This window comes from Ranitomeya variabilis, chromosome 7, assembly GCF_051348905.1.
Source record: "Ranitomeya variabilis isolate aRanVar5 chromosome 7, aRanVar5.hap1, whole genome shotgun sequence".
Lineage (NCBI taxonomy): Eukaryota > Metazoa > Chordata > Amphibia > Anura > Dendrobatidae > Ranitomeya > Ranitomeya variabilis.
In genome coordinates this window covers 59959064-59973129 of record NC_135238.1, presented here as the reverse complement: position 1 = coordinate 59973129, position 14066 = coordinate 59959064, and positions in this window count along the sequence as shown.

Sequence of the window (14066 nt, the reverse complement as noted above, 5' to 3'; positions counted from 1 at the left end):
GTACGGGCCGATGAACCGAGGCTTAAACTTAGGAGAAGAAACCCTCATAGGGACAAAACGAGAAGACAACCACACCAAGTCCCCAACACAAAGCCGAGGACCAACACGACGACGGCGGTTGGCAAAAAGCTGAGTCTTCTCCTGGGACAACTTCAAATTGTCCACCACCTGCCCCCAAATCTGATGCAACCTCTCCACCACAGCATCCACTCCAGGACAATCCGAAGATTCCACTTGACCGGAGGAAAATTGAGGATGAAACCCCGAATTACAGAAAAACGGGGACACCAAGGTGGCAGAGCTGGCCCGATTATTGAGGGCGAACTCCGCCAAAGGCAAAAAAGCAACCCAATCATCCTGATCCGCAGACACAAAACACCTCAAATATGTCTCCAAGGTCTGATTAGTCCGCTCGGTCTGGCCATTAGTCTGAGGATGGAAAGCAGACGAAAAAGACAAATCTATGCCCATCCTAGCACAGAATGCCCGCCAAAATCTAGACACGAATTGGGTCCCTCTGTCAGAAACGATATTCTCCGGAATACCATGCAAACGAACAACATTTTGAAAAAACAGAGGAACCAACTCGGAAGAAGAAGGCAACTTAGGCAAGGGAACCAGATGGACCATCTTAGAGAAACGGTCACACACCACCCAGATGACAGACATCTTCTGAGAAACAGGCAGATCCGAAATAAAATCCATCGAGATGTGCGTCCAAGGCCTCTTCGGGATAGGCAAGGGTAACAACAATCCACTAGCCCGAGAACAACAAGGCTTGGCCCGAGCACAAACGTCACAAGACTGCACAAAGCCTCGCACATCTCGTGACAGGGAAGGCCACCAGAAGGACCTTGCCACCAAATCCCTGGTACCAAAGATTCCAGGATGACCTGCCAACGCAGAAGAATGAACCTCAGAGATGACTCTACTGGTCCAATCATCAGGAACAAACAGTCTACCAGGTGGGCAACGATCAGGTCTATCCGCCTGAAACTCCTGCAAGGCCCGCCGCAGGTCTGGAGAAACGGCAGACAATATCACTCCATCTTTAAGGATACCTGTGGGCTCAGAATTACCAGGGGAGTCAGGCTCAAAACTCCTAGAAAGGGCATCCGCCTTAACATTCTTAGAACCCGGTAGGTAAGACACCACAAAATTAAACCGAGAGAAAAACAACGACCAGCGCGCTTGTCTAGGATTCAGGCGCCTGGCAGACTCAAGGTAAATTAAATTTTTGTGGTCAGTCAATACCACCACCTGATGTCTGGCCCCCTCAAGCCAGTGACGCCACTCCTCAAAAGCCCACTTCATGGCCAAAAGCTCCCGATTCCCAATATCATAATTCCGCTCGGCGGGCGAAAATTTACGGGAAAAAAAAAGCACAAGGTCTCATCACGGAGCAGTCGGAACTTCTCTGCGACAACACCGCCCCAGCTCCGATTTCAGAAGCGTCGACCTCAACCTGAAAAGGAAGAGCAACATCAGGCTGACGCAACACTGGGGCGGAAGAAAAGCGGCGCTTGAGCTCACGAAAGGCCTCCACAGCATCAGGGGACCAATCAGCAACATCAGCACCCTTCTTAGTCAAATCAGTCAATGGTTTTACAACATCAGAAAAACCAGCAATAAATCGACGATAAAAGTTAGCAAAGCCCAAAAATTTCTGAAGACTCTTAAGAGAAGAGGGTTGCGTCCAATCACCAATAGCCTGAACCTTGACAGGATCCATCTCGGTGGAAGAGGGGGAAAAAATGTATCCCAAGAAGGAAATCTTCTGAACCCCAAAAACACACTTAGAACCCTTCACACACAAGGAATTAGACCGCAAAACCTGAAAAACCCTCCTGACCTGCTGGACATGAGAGTCCCAGTCATCCGAAAAAATCAGAATATCATCCAGATACACAATCATAAATTTATCCAAATAATCGCGGAAAATGTCATGCATAAAGGACTGGAAGACTGAAGGGGCATTTGAAAGACCAAAAGGCATCACCAAATACTCAAAATGGCCCTCGGGCGTATTAAATGCGGTTTTCCACTCATCCCCCTGCTTGATTCGCACCAAATTATACGCCCCACGGAGATCAATCTTAGAGAACCACTTGGCCCCCTTTATACGAGCAAACAAATCAGTAAGCAGTGGTAACGGATATTGATATTTAACCGTGATTTTATTCAAAAGTCGATAATCAATACACGGCCTCAAAGAGCCGTCTTTCTTAGACACAAAGAAAAAACCGGCTCCTAAGGGAGATGACGAAGGACGAATATGTCCCTTTTCCAAGGACTCCTTTATATATTCTCGCATAGCAGCGTGTTCAGGCACAGACAGATTAAATAAACGACCCTTAGGGTATTTACTACCCGGGATCAAGTCTATGGCACAATCGCACTCCCGGTGCGGAGGTAGTGAACCAACCTTGGGTTCTTCAAAAACGTCACGAAAGTCAGACAAGAATTCAGGAATCTCAGAGGGAATAGATGATGAAATGGAAACCAAAGGTACGTCCCCATGAGTTCCTTTACATCCCCAGCTTAACACAGACATAGCTCTCCAGTCGAGGACTGGGTTATGAGATTGCAGCCATGGCAATCCCAGCACCAAAACATCATGTAGATTATACAGCACCAGAAAGCGAATAACCTCCTGGTGATCCGGATTAACACGCATAGTCACTTGTGTCCAGTATTGTGGTTTATTACTAGCCAATGGGGTGGAGTCAATCCCTTTCAGAGGTATCGGAGCCTCCAATGGCTCCAAATCATACCCACAGCGTTTGGCAAAGGACCAATCCATAAGACTCAAAGCAGCGCCAGAGTCGACATAGGCGTCCGCGGTAATAGATGACAAAGAACAAATCAGGGTCACAGATAGAATAAACTTAGACTGTAAAGTGCTAATTGAAACAGACTTGTCAGGCTTCTTAGTACGCTTAAAGCATGCTGATATAACATGAGTTGAATCACCACAATAGAAGCACAACCCATTTTTTCGTCTAAAATTCTGCCGCTCGCTTCTGGACAGAATTCTATCACATTGCATATTTTCTGGCGTTTTCTCAGTAGACACCGCCAAATGGTGCACAGGTTTGCGCTCCCGCAGACGCCTATCGATCTGAATAGCCATCATCATGGACTCATTCAGACTCGCAGGCACAGGGAACCCCAAGGCCAGAAAAAACGCATCCACATTGAGCAACGCAGGATCCCCTGGTGCCAATGCAAAAGCCCAGTCTTGAGGGTCGCCCCGGAGCAAGGAAATTACAATCCTGACCTGCTGTGCAGGGTCTCCGGCAGAGCGAGACTTCAGGGACAAAAACAATTTGCAATTATTTTTAAAATTTTGAAAGTGAGATCTATTCCCCGAGAAGAATTCAGGCAAAGGAATTCTAGGCTCAGACATAGGTGCATGAACAACAAAATCTTTTAAATTTTGTACCTTTGTGGCGAGATTATTCAAACCTGTAGCTACACTCTGAAGATCCATTTGAAACAGGTGAACACAGAGCCATACAAGGATTAGAAGGAGAGGAAGAGAGGAAGGCTGCAGTATAGGCAGACTAGCAAGTGATTCAATTAAGAGCACACTCAGAACTAGAGGGAAAAAAAAAAAAAAAATTGTAGCAGACTTCTTTTTTCTCTCCTTTCTCAGCCAGTAATTTAACCCTTTTTTGGGCCGGTCAAACTGTCATGATTCTCAATGGCGAGAGAACATAGCCCAGCATATATGAGAACTAGCTCTTGGAAGATGGAAACTATACTGACCATGAACTAAACCTGCCGCACAACTAGAAGTGGCCGGGTAGCATGCCTACGTTTTTTTATCCCTAGATGCCCAGCGCCAGCCGGAGAACTACCTAATCCTAGCAGAGGAAAAGACAGTCCTGGCTCACCTCTAGAGAAATTTTCCCAAAAGGCAGACAGAGGCCCCCACATATATTGGCGGTGATTTAAGATGAAATGACAAACATAGTATGAAAATAGGTTTAGCAAAATCGAGGTCCGCTTACTAGATAGCATGAAGACAGAAAGGGCACTTTCATGGTCAGCAGAAAACCCTATCAAAACACCATCCAGAAATTACTTTAAGACTCTAGCATTAACTCATAACACCAGAGTGGCAATTTCCGCTCACAAGAGCTTTCCAGACACAGTAACGAAACAGCAGCTGTGAACAGGAACAAAATGCAAAAACACACAAGGACAAAAGTCCAACTTAGCTGGGAGTTGTCTAGTAGCAGGAACATGCACAGAAAGGCTACTGATTACATTGTTGACCGGCATGAAACTGACAGAGGAGCAAGGTTATATAGCGACTCCCACATCCTGATAGGAGCAGGTGAACAGAGGGGATGATGCACACAAGTTAAATTCCACAAGTGGCCACCGGGGGAGCCCAGAATCCAATTTCACAACAGGATCCGATCCTCACTCCTGGTCCGCCGAGGCTGAAGACGCCTTCCTGTCTCTGAAACAAGCCTTCTCCACAGCTCCCGTACTTCATCACCCTCAGGTTAACAAACCATTTATTCTCGAAGTGGACACTTCTGCAATAGGAGCTGGGGCAGTGCTTTCTCAAAGATCTTCATCTGGGCAACTTGTCACCTGCGGTTTCTTTTCCAAGACTTTCTCCTCTTCCAAGCGAAACTACTCGATTGGTGACAGGGAGTTATTGGCCATCAAGTTGGCCTTACAGGAGTGGAGGTACTTATTGGAAGGAGCTATTCACCCGTTCAGGATCTATACAGACCACAAGAACCTAGCTTATATTCGTTCTGCACAGAGACTTAATCCCCGGCAAGCTAGATGGTCCCTCTTCTTTGCTCGTTTCAATTTTGAATTACATTTTCGTCCTGGCAATAAAAATCTTAAGGCTGACGCTCTCTCCAGATCCTTTTTGTCTGTCGATTCGAAGGAAGAGGCTTCTCACACATCCTGGATCCCTCCAAACTCATTGTAGTAGCTCCCGTCAATCTGTCTTCTTTGCCTCCAGGCAAGACCTTCGTCTCTGAATGCAATAGGAGGCGGGTTCTACGTTGGGGCCATGCTTCCAAATTTGCTGGTCATGTTGGTCTTAAGAAGACTCTTGCTTCTTTCCCGCTACTACTGATGGCCAACCCTTTCTCAGGACGTTCAAGACTTTGTTGCCTCCTGTCCATCTTGTGCCAAGAACAAGATTCCTAGGCGACGGCCCTGTGGTCTTCTTCATCCGCTGCCTGTTCCTTCAGCTCCGTGGCAACACATTGCAATGGATTTTATCACCGACTTGCCTCGCTCTTCCGGCTGCACTGTCATTCTTGTTGTTGTGGATAGATTTTCCAAAATGGCTCATTTCATATCCCTACCTGGTTTACCCTCCGCACCTGATTTGGCAAAAATTTTTGTTCGCCATATTTTTCGTATTCATGGCTTCCCTCAACATATCGTTTCGGATAGAGGAGTTCAGTTCACCTCTCAGTTCTGGAGAGCTCTCTGTAAATTTATGAACATCTCGCTCGACTTCTCTTCTGCCTACCACCCAGAGACCAACGGGCAAGTGGAACGCACTAATCAGACTCTGGTGACTTATCTTCGTCATTTTTCCAATTCTCATCACAGTGACTGGTCTGATCTTCTTCCGTGGGCCGAATTCGCATACAACAACCATCCCAGTGAATCTTCTTCCAAGTCGCCCTTCTTTATCGTCTACGGACATCCTGGTGTACCTCTACCGGTTCCTCCTGTCTCGGGGGTACCGGCGGCTGATCTTTTGTCCGGGGAGTTCTCCAGGATCTGGCAGGAGACCAAGACCGCTCTTGAGTTCGCGCGTGACAGAATGAAAAGGCATGCTGACAAGAGGCGCTTAGATCCTCCGTTATACCGTCCTGGAGATAGGGTATGGTTATCCTCTAAATTTGTTCGCTTAAAGATTCCTTCTCGTAAATTGGGTCCCCGTTATATTGGACCTTTTGAGATCTTGACCCGTATTAATGATGTTTCCTACAAATTGAAACTACCTCCCTCCCTTCGTATTCCTAATTCCTTCCACGTTTCCCTCCTAAAGCCACTTGTCCTCAACCAGTTTCATGCCTCCTCTTCTCAGTCTTCTCGGCCGGTCTCCGCTGATGATGTTTTTGAGATCAAGGACATTTTAGCCATGAAGAAAGTAAGGGGGAGGACCTTTTTCCTAGTGGATTGGAGGGGTTTTGGTCCGGAGGAGAGATCTTGGGAACCTCGGGAGAACATCCAAGCTCCTCGAGTTTTGGCTAGATTTTTTTCTGGTCTTAGGAGGGGGGGAGGTAAGGAGGGGGGTACTGTCAGGTCGCCTTTACCACCGCCGCGGCTCCTGCTGTCCGCTCGTACTTACCGTTCCACGGCGTCCCGACGCGCTCCTGTTCCTCCTCCAGCGCCGTTCTCCTGTTCCTGTTTAGTCCTTTCGTCCGTGGTCCAGTGCCCTCTTCGTGTCCTCCGGTTTGTCTTCTATTCTTCTCCTGTATTGTCAGTTTCCCGTTATCCACGTCTCTTCATCTTTCTTGTTTTGTTTTCCCCGTCATCCCTGCCTTGGTACCGGCTGCCGTGCAGTAGTCTCCCCTGGGCCTGCTCCTAACGCTCCCTGTATAGGGGGTGGTCTATCTGGTCCACTCGTCCTGGGGAGGTTCGCTGTTTCGGTTCAGTGGGTTCACCTCTCTCGTTCTCCAGGTCCCAAAAGTGTAACAACTAGCTCAAAAGGCTGCTTCTACTCAATACTGAGCAAAGCGTCTGAATACTTATGACCATGTGATATTTCAGTTTTTCTTTTTTGATACATTTGCAAAAATTACTACATTTCTGGTTTTTTTTCAGTGAAGATAGGGTGCAGAGTGTACATTAATGAGAAAAAATGAACTTTTTTGAATTTGCCAAATGGCTGCAATGAAACAAAGAGTGAAAAATTTAAAGGGGTCTGAATATTTTCCGCTCTCACTGTAATATTATATATATATATATATATATATATATATATATATATATATATACACATATATATATATATATATATATATATATATATATATATATATATATACACACACACTGCTCAAATAAAAAGAACACTAAAATACCACATCCTAGTTTAATGTGTTGAGAACAATAAAACATAAAAATGTTCAATGTAAATTAAAATTAATATCCCATGGAGGTCTGGATTTAGAATGATACTCAAAATCAAAGTGGAAAATCAAATTACAGGCTGATCCAACTTCGGTAGAAATGGCTCAAGACAAGGAAATAATGTTCAGAAGTGTTTGTGGCCTCCATTATTATTATTATTATACATTTTTATAGCGCCATTTATTCCATGGCGCTTTACATGTGAAATACGGGGCAAATATAGACAAATACATTAAACATGAGCAAAAAACAAGGCACACGGGTACATAAGGATCACGGGTCTCATACATCATGTGTATAATACATGTATGACATCCATACAACGCCTGGGAATGCTCCTGACAAGGCGTCAGATTTTATGCTTAGGGCGCATCAGTCATCTCCTGGACAGTTGGTGAATGGAACGAGTCATGATGTCCCAGATATGCTCGATTGGATTCAGGTCTGGGGAACGGGCAGGCCAGTCCATAGCATCAATGCCTTCATCACGCAGAAACTGCTGAGACATGTCAGCCACATGAGGCCTAGCATTGTCATGCATCAGTAGGAACCCACTGCACCTGCATATGGTCTCACAGTGGGTCTGAGGATCTAATTCCATTACCTAATGGCAGTCAGGGTACCACTGGCTATTACATGGAGGGCTGTGTGGCTCTCAAAAGAAATGCCACCCCACCCCATTAGTGACCCCCTGCCAAACTGAACATACTGGAGGATGTTGCAAGCAGCAGAACGTTCTCCACGGCATCTCCAGACACTGTCAAGTCTCTCATGTGCTCAGTGTGAACCTGCTCTCATCAGTGAAAAGCACGGAGCACCAATGTCGAATCTGCCAATCTTGGTGTTCTCTGGCAAATGCCAATCGCCCTTCACGGTGTTGGGTTGTAAGCACAACATCCACTTGTGGACGTTGGGCCCTCATGGAGTCTGTTTCTGACAGTTTAAGCAGACACATGAATGTTAGTGGCCTGCTGGAGATCATTTTGCAGGGCTCTGGCCCTGATCCTCTTTGCACAAAGGAGGAGGTAGTGATATTACTGCTTGGTTGTTGCCCTCCTATTGCCCTCTCCACATCTCCTGGTGTAGTGGCCTGTCTCCTGGTATTTGCTTCATGCTCTGGGCAATGTTTTGACAGGCATAGCTACCCTTGCCACAGCTTGCATTGATGTGCCATCCTTGATGAGCTGCACTACCTGAGCTACTTCTGTGGGTTGTAGACACCGCCTCATGCTACTGTACAATACTTCTAGGGTTGAGAGCAATGACAAAATACAAAAGTAACCAAAACGGTCGAGAACAGAGTAATGGTCTGTGGTCACCCCCTGCAGAACCACTCCTTTTTTGTAGGTGTTGTCTTGCTAATTGCCTATCACTTCTACATGCTGCGTATATCATTTGCACAACAGCAGGAGAAATCAGTGTTGCTTATAACTGGAGAGGTTGATTTCACAGAAGTGTGATTGACTTGGAGTTACTCTGTGTTGTTTAAGTGTTCCCTTTATTTTTTGGAGCAGTGTATATATATATGCATATACATATATATTATATGTGTGTGTGGCTGTATGTGCTCTGTATATACAGTACATGCGTGTGTATCTACGTGTGTGCGTATGCTTGCGTGTGTGCTACGTATGTATATACATATGTGTGTGTCACATATGGTGTATATGTAGCATCCACATTTGTAAACACCGGCAGCGCAGACGTGAGTTCATAGGTGTAAACATGTAAGAAATCACCCAACAAATGAGCAAAATGCTGCTCATTCATTGAGTGATTGGATTGTTTATGGCGGAACTAAAATCTTTGCTCTCAGCAGCACATCAACCAGGGTAAACTGCAGATAAGCTGCTAAAAACATGATACTGTGTGCGGATTGATTGATCTATTAGTGATTGTTCTCTTCCCATCATTCTTCGTCAGCTTCTGTGAAGGGCCCGGTAAATAAGCGCTAAAGACTTCAATATTGTCGATCACACTCATTTAACGGTCTGAACTCAGCGCATGTAAATGCAACCAAAATGTTTCTGTGTGATGGTGCAATACTTGAGCATTTAGGACCCTACTTTTAACTTTTGCCCAGGGCCCACTTTGTATTAAACCATCACTGACTGTAATCTGTTCGGATGAGCCCACACTGATATACGTGCCTTCTAAATTAACAGTTTATTTGCTGTAATACCTTTGTGCCCAGAAGAGGCTGTTTTTGGTTTTGAACCCCTTGGAGTTTTTTTTAAAAGCAATACCAAGAGACCCTTAGGGTAAGTTCACACTACATGTTTTTTTTAGCATTTTTTTCTGAAGCAAAACCTGATCTCTTGGCAGGAAAGAAGCTGCAGAAAAAAAGCATGTTACTTATTTTTTCTTGTGGCATTTATTATGCGTTTTTTTGCGGCGGTTTTGGCATGCTAGATTTGTCTCTTGTGCATGCTACTAAAGTTTAGTGTTGAAAAAAAAGTCCTATTCGATAGAATCAAATTTTGGTACAAAAACTAATCACTTCTAGTGATGAGTGTAAGGTGCTCTTTACTCCAGTTAGCCTAAGGTGCTCTGGTGTGCCCCAAGTATCACTGGTGCTCGAGTTCCTGTGGCCGTATGTTTCGGTGCTGTTAGAAAGCCACAAAACATGCAGGGTTTGCCCATGTTTGTCAGACACTTCGGCATATTTTGTGGCTGTCGAACAGCTGTGAAACATGGCTGCGGGGACTGGAACATGTCACTCAAGCACCCGCGATACTCGGTGCGTACCAGAGCACCCTAGGCAACCTGGAGTAACGAGCACTTGCGCTCATCATTAGTCACTTCTGTAGCTACATACCTCAAAACATATTGTTCTAACCATTCCTTGTGGTGATGATGACACCCATAGACCTTGGCACAGCTAAGCCTCATTGTGGGTAAAACCCACCTTTTTTAAAGAAGCATCTTCACTTGTTGCCTTGTACCTTGGGTAGTCCTGGATGGAATGGAGCATTTCTTGTTACAACATGGTAGACATACCCTTGTGTAGCCACTATAATACTAATTTTGAATAAATATTATTAGGAATTTGATGTTTATATGTTATCTGGATTTTTTTTTGTTAGAATGACATAATAAAAGGTTGTGTATGATATGGTATGTCTACACTTACTAACTACGGTATCAGTCATCCATCACCAAAGATGAATACCATTACATCAATTGTATAACCGCCCTAGGAAGTAATTACCCATCAGTAAATCTTGTGTTTAGCTAGATAATATTTATTACAAGTAAATCGGAGCTTGTCTGTGTATAACCAGTTCACAGGGCTTGGAGGAAATAATAGTGTTAGTTACTGGAGAAAAGCTGAATTAAATCACGCACTCCCATATGCCAACAAACTATCGCACAGGACACATGCAAGGAAATTACTTCTAAACCCAGTTAAATAAAAACACACTGTTCTGCTTCCAGCTGAATCTATTTTCTCGCTCCTCGAGCCAAATAAAGAGCAATTTCATTACTTGTGAAAGGTGCAGTCAATTTGTACTCTGTTCATAAGAGATGATGCCTACTTGGAGCAGAAAAATCTTTAGAACAGGGACTGGTTTCCAGCCTGCTGGCATAGAAAACAATGTTGGTTTCACTCCTTCCTCTCCAAATAACCACATACTTTCTGCTCCGAAAACCAACATTATCTCCCAGTAGTGCAGACCCTTTCATACATTATTATGAAGATTGCCAAAAGCGGAACACTGACACTTTCTATAGCTTAGATCCTATTATATCTTTAATGCTTCTTTTATTGGAATTACATTTCTAATTAAATATTACAGTATTAAAATGTAACGGTCTTTAACAAATATTGCAGTGAAAAGTAACAGAACGGTAACAACAATTTTGTCCACGTCTGTACATATTTTAAAGTACGAAAAACCCACAATGGTCACTGAAATAACTTGAAACTGACAAAAGTAATTTTCAATTTAAACTTACTAAATATCAGCTAATGTAAATCAGACTTGCTTTTGAATTTTGGTTCAGCAGAAAACATTTTTTAAAAAGAAACTAATAAAAATGGCCTGGACAAAAAAAGATGGTAATCTTAGAAAAGATTAAAAATAATTTGACCATAGGCGCAAGTTAAACTTAAGTGTAAATTAGCATAAAAGGTGTCTATAAACTTGTAATCAGTCAGTCTGCCTGTTTAGTAGGTGAAAAGTAGTCACTGTGCTGTTTAGTATCATTTTGGGTATCACACTGAACATGGTCCAATGAAAGCTAAGCAGAGAGTTGTCTAGGGAGATTAGAAAAGAAAATTATAGACAAACATATTAAAGGTAAAGGCTACAAGACATCTCCACTCCATTATTAAGGCCTATGGGACTGTAGTCAGCTTCAATGACAAGCTGAGATTTCAAAGTGTGCACGTGCCGCCATTGGCAGTTTCCTGAAGGCTGCCAGATCAATGGAGATCAACTTGCACAAGCGCTACCCGTAGCTATGACGGCGCTGGTGCGACGTTTAAAACATGAAGATTATAAAGACACCAGAGGCAGCGGAGGGGCCGAAGCAGAGCTGAAGACTCTACCTACAGTCCCATCCCGATGCACTAAGCTATGATTACAAAAAATCTTCAATCGCTCTTTACAAAAAATCCACAAAACGGATTTCTTCACTGCAGGTATCATTTTAATTAGAGTAATTAGTTTAAGAGCGCCAATATAGCCACGTCTGTACTTTACTTAGCAAAATCCTGCTGACAGATTCCCTTTAGTTACACAGGTTGAAAAAAAGACCTGGGTCCATCAAGTTCAACCTTTCTCCACCAACTGTGCCTTTGTCACTAATTTAACTATTGCCCACAATGTTATGTGTAACACAAGGGTGCCAACAATTTTGGCCATGTCTGTATGTGCATATACGCAAGGTATGCATCATAAAGTCAGTAGGGTCATAGGTACGAAATTCACAGTACAGCTTTGATCTTTGTAACCAAGTCCTCTAAGACTTGTCCTCTGTATTTATGAGAAGACCTCTGCCCGCTCCTCCATGTTGAATGGTGGTAGTCAATGAATACAGGCATATAAGGCGGCAGGTTTTAGTTATTTGTGAGGACATATCACAGCTGAAGCCAACTGTATTCTATGGACCTTAGATAAATAAATATGTGGTATTCTGTCTGTCCATATAGCGGTTCACCTGCCTCTATAAGATCTTCACGGTAGGTTCAAACTAATTTTTTTTAGTTGGATTTTTTCTGGCTGAAAAATCTGCATCTAAAACCCGCTGCTAAAAGACACATGAATTTTGGTGTGGTTACACAGTGTTATGATGTGGCCGTTGATGTGTTCTTTCAGTGCTGTTTTTTTAATTGTGGTGTATCAATTTAATCTGTTTGCTGGCGCATTCCCGCTGCAAAAACCTGGCTATTTTACCTCAATGTACATGCTAAAAATGGGCCAAAGAATTAACATGACAATCTTTTTTAATACACGCTAAAAAACGCGTGGAGAAAAATAAAATGAACGTGCACTATAGGCATGTTTTTCAATTCAAATGAAAGTGGAGCTAACTGCAAAGCAGATTTAAAGTGTTTTATGTAGATTTTGGCGCAGAATCCCAAAAACATGTAATATAACTCCATGGCATCAACTTTTTTTTAACTTTGTAGTTTTTGGAGGTTTTCTGCTGCAAAGCTTCTTGAAAAAGTTCAGCGTTATCACACCCTTAGGTAAATAAATGTAATATATATAATTATAATTTAAAGCGAACCTGTCAGCAAGATTTTGATAAGCAAACTATAGACTGTCAGGTTGGCAGTGCTACACTGATTAAAATGATACCTGGGGTGAAGAAATCTGTCTTGTGGTTCTTGTTTAATCAGTGTTAGAAGTTTTTAGTCAATGATATGCCCGTGCTTCGGGGCAGGACTGTAGGCAGAGTCTTATCTTCAAGTTCTCAGCCAGAGAAACCAAGGAAAGACCTGCCCACAGGCTGCCCCGAAGCACAAACATTTTACTCATCATACAGATAAGACTGCTGCAGGGTGCCCTGTGGTCCGGTCTCTCCTTGGTTTCTCTGGCCTAGCGCAGGAAGAAGAGACTCTGCCTTTAGAGCATGAGCATCTCATTAACTGAAAACTTCTAACACTGATTACACAAGAACCACAAGACAGATTTATTCATCCCAGGTATCATTTTAATCAGTGTAACAGCACCAACATGACAGTGTCTATAGTTTACTTAACAAAATTCCCGCTGACAAGTTCGCTTTAAGGAGATTGTAACTAACGTGGACCCTTCTAGCCATCGGCATTGCCCAGTAGCCCAAATTGTCAGTTCTCCCCTGGTTGCTAGTGGAAGTACCTTAAACAGACTATATTCAAGCCACTCTTTACTGACTTTATTTCCGGTTTCCCAATAGCCAAACCTGACTGAGGCAGAGATGCTAAATATTTTTTTGTTGCAACAGGGTTTATGTGTATTCTTTAAAATATGGTTATGTTGTTACACAGTCTTACCAACATTGAGAATACACAATTCTGGGCATTAAAGTTTCCCCACCACCCAGGAACGCCCCTCTTGGACATGGTTTTGCTAAGCCCTTCCGTTTGTGGTTTAGTTCACATGACTACCCTAACAGGCGATCCCCACTTGTGTTGTGGCTGTTGAACAGCTGTGAGGACTTGAACATATTATTTGAACATGCCGAAGTCACTCTGTTAGCTCCGAGCATGCTCAGATAACACTTTATACAAGCACGTATGCTCATCACTATGCCCTAGTACAATCAGGATGGTTTGCAAGTATGAGTACATGACTAAATTGGTAACAAAAAAGAGTAAAAGACTGTAGAATAAACACTGTACCAGATACAAGTTATTCTGTACTGTTTACTCCACATTTATCAAAATAACATAAGATTGAGTGGCCCATGCAGATATACGACACATACCTTTCTTC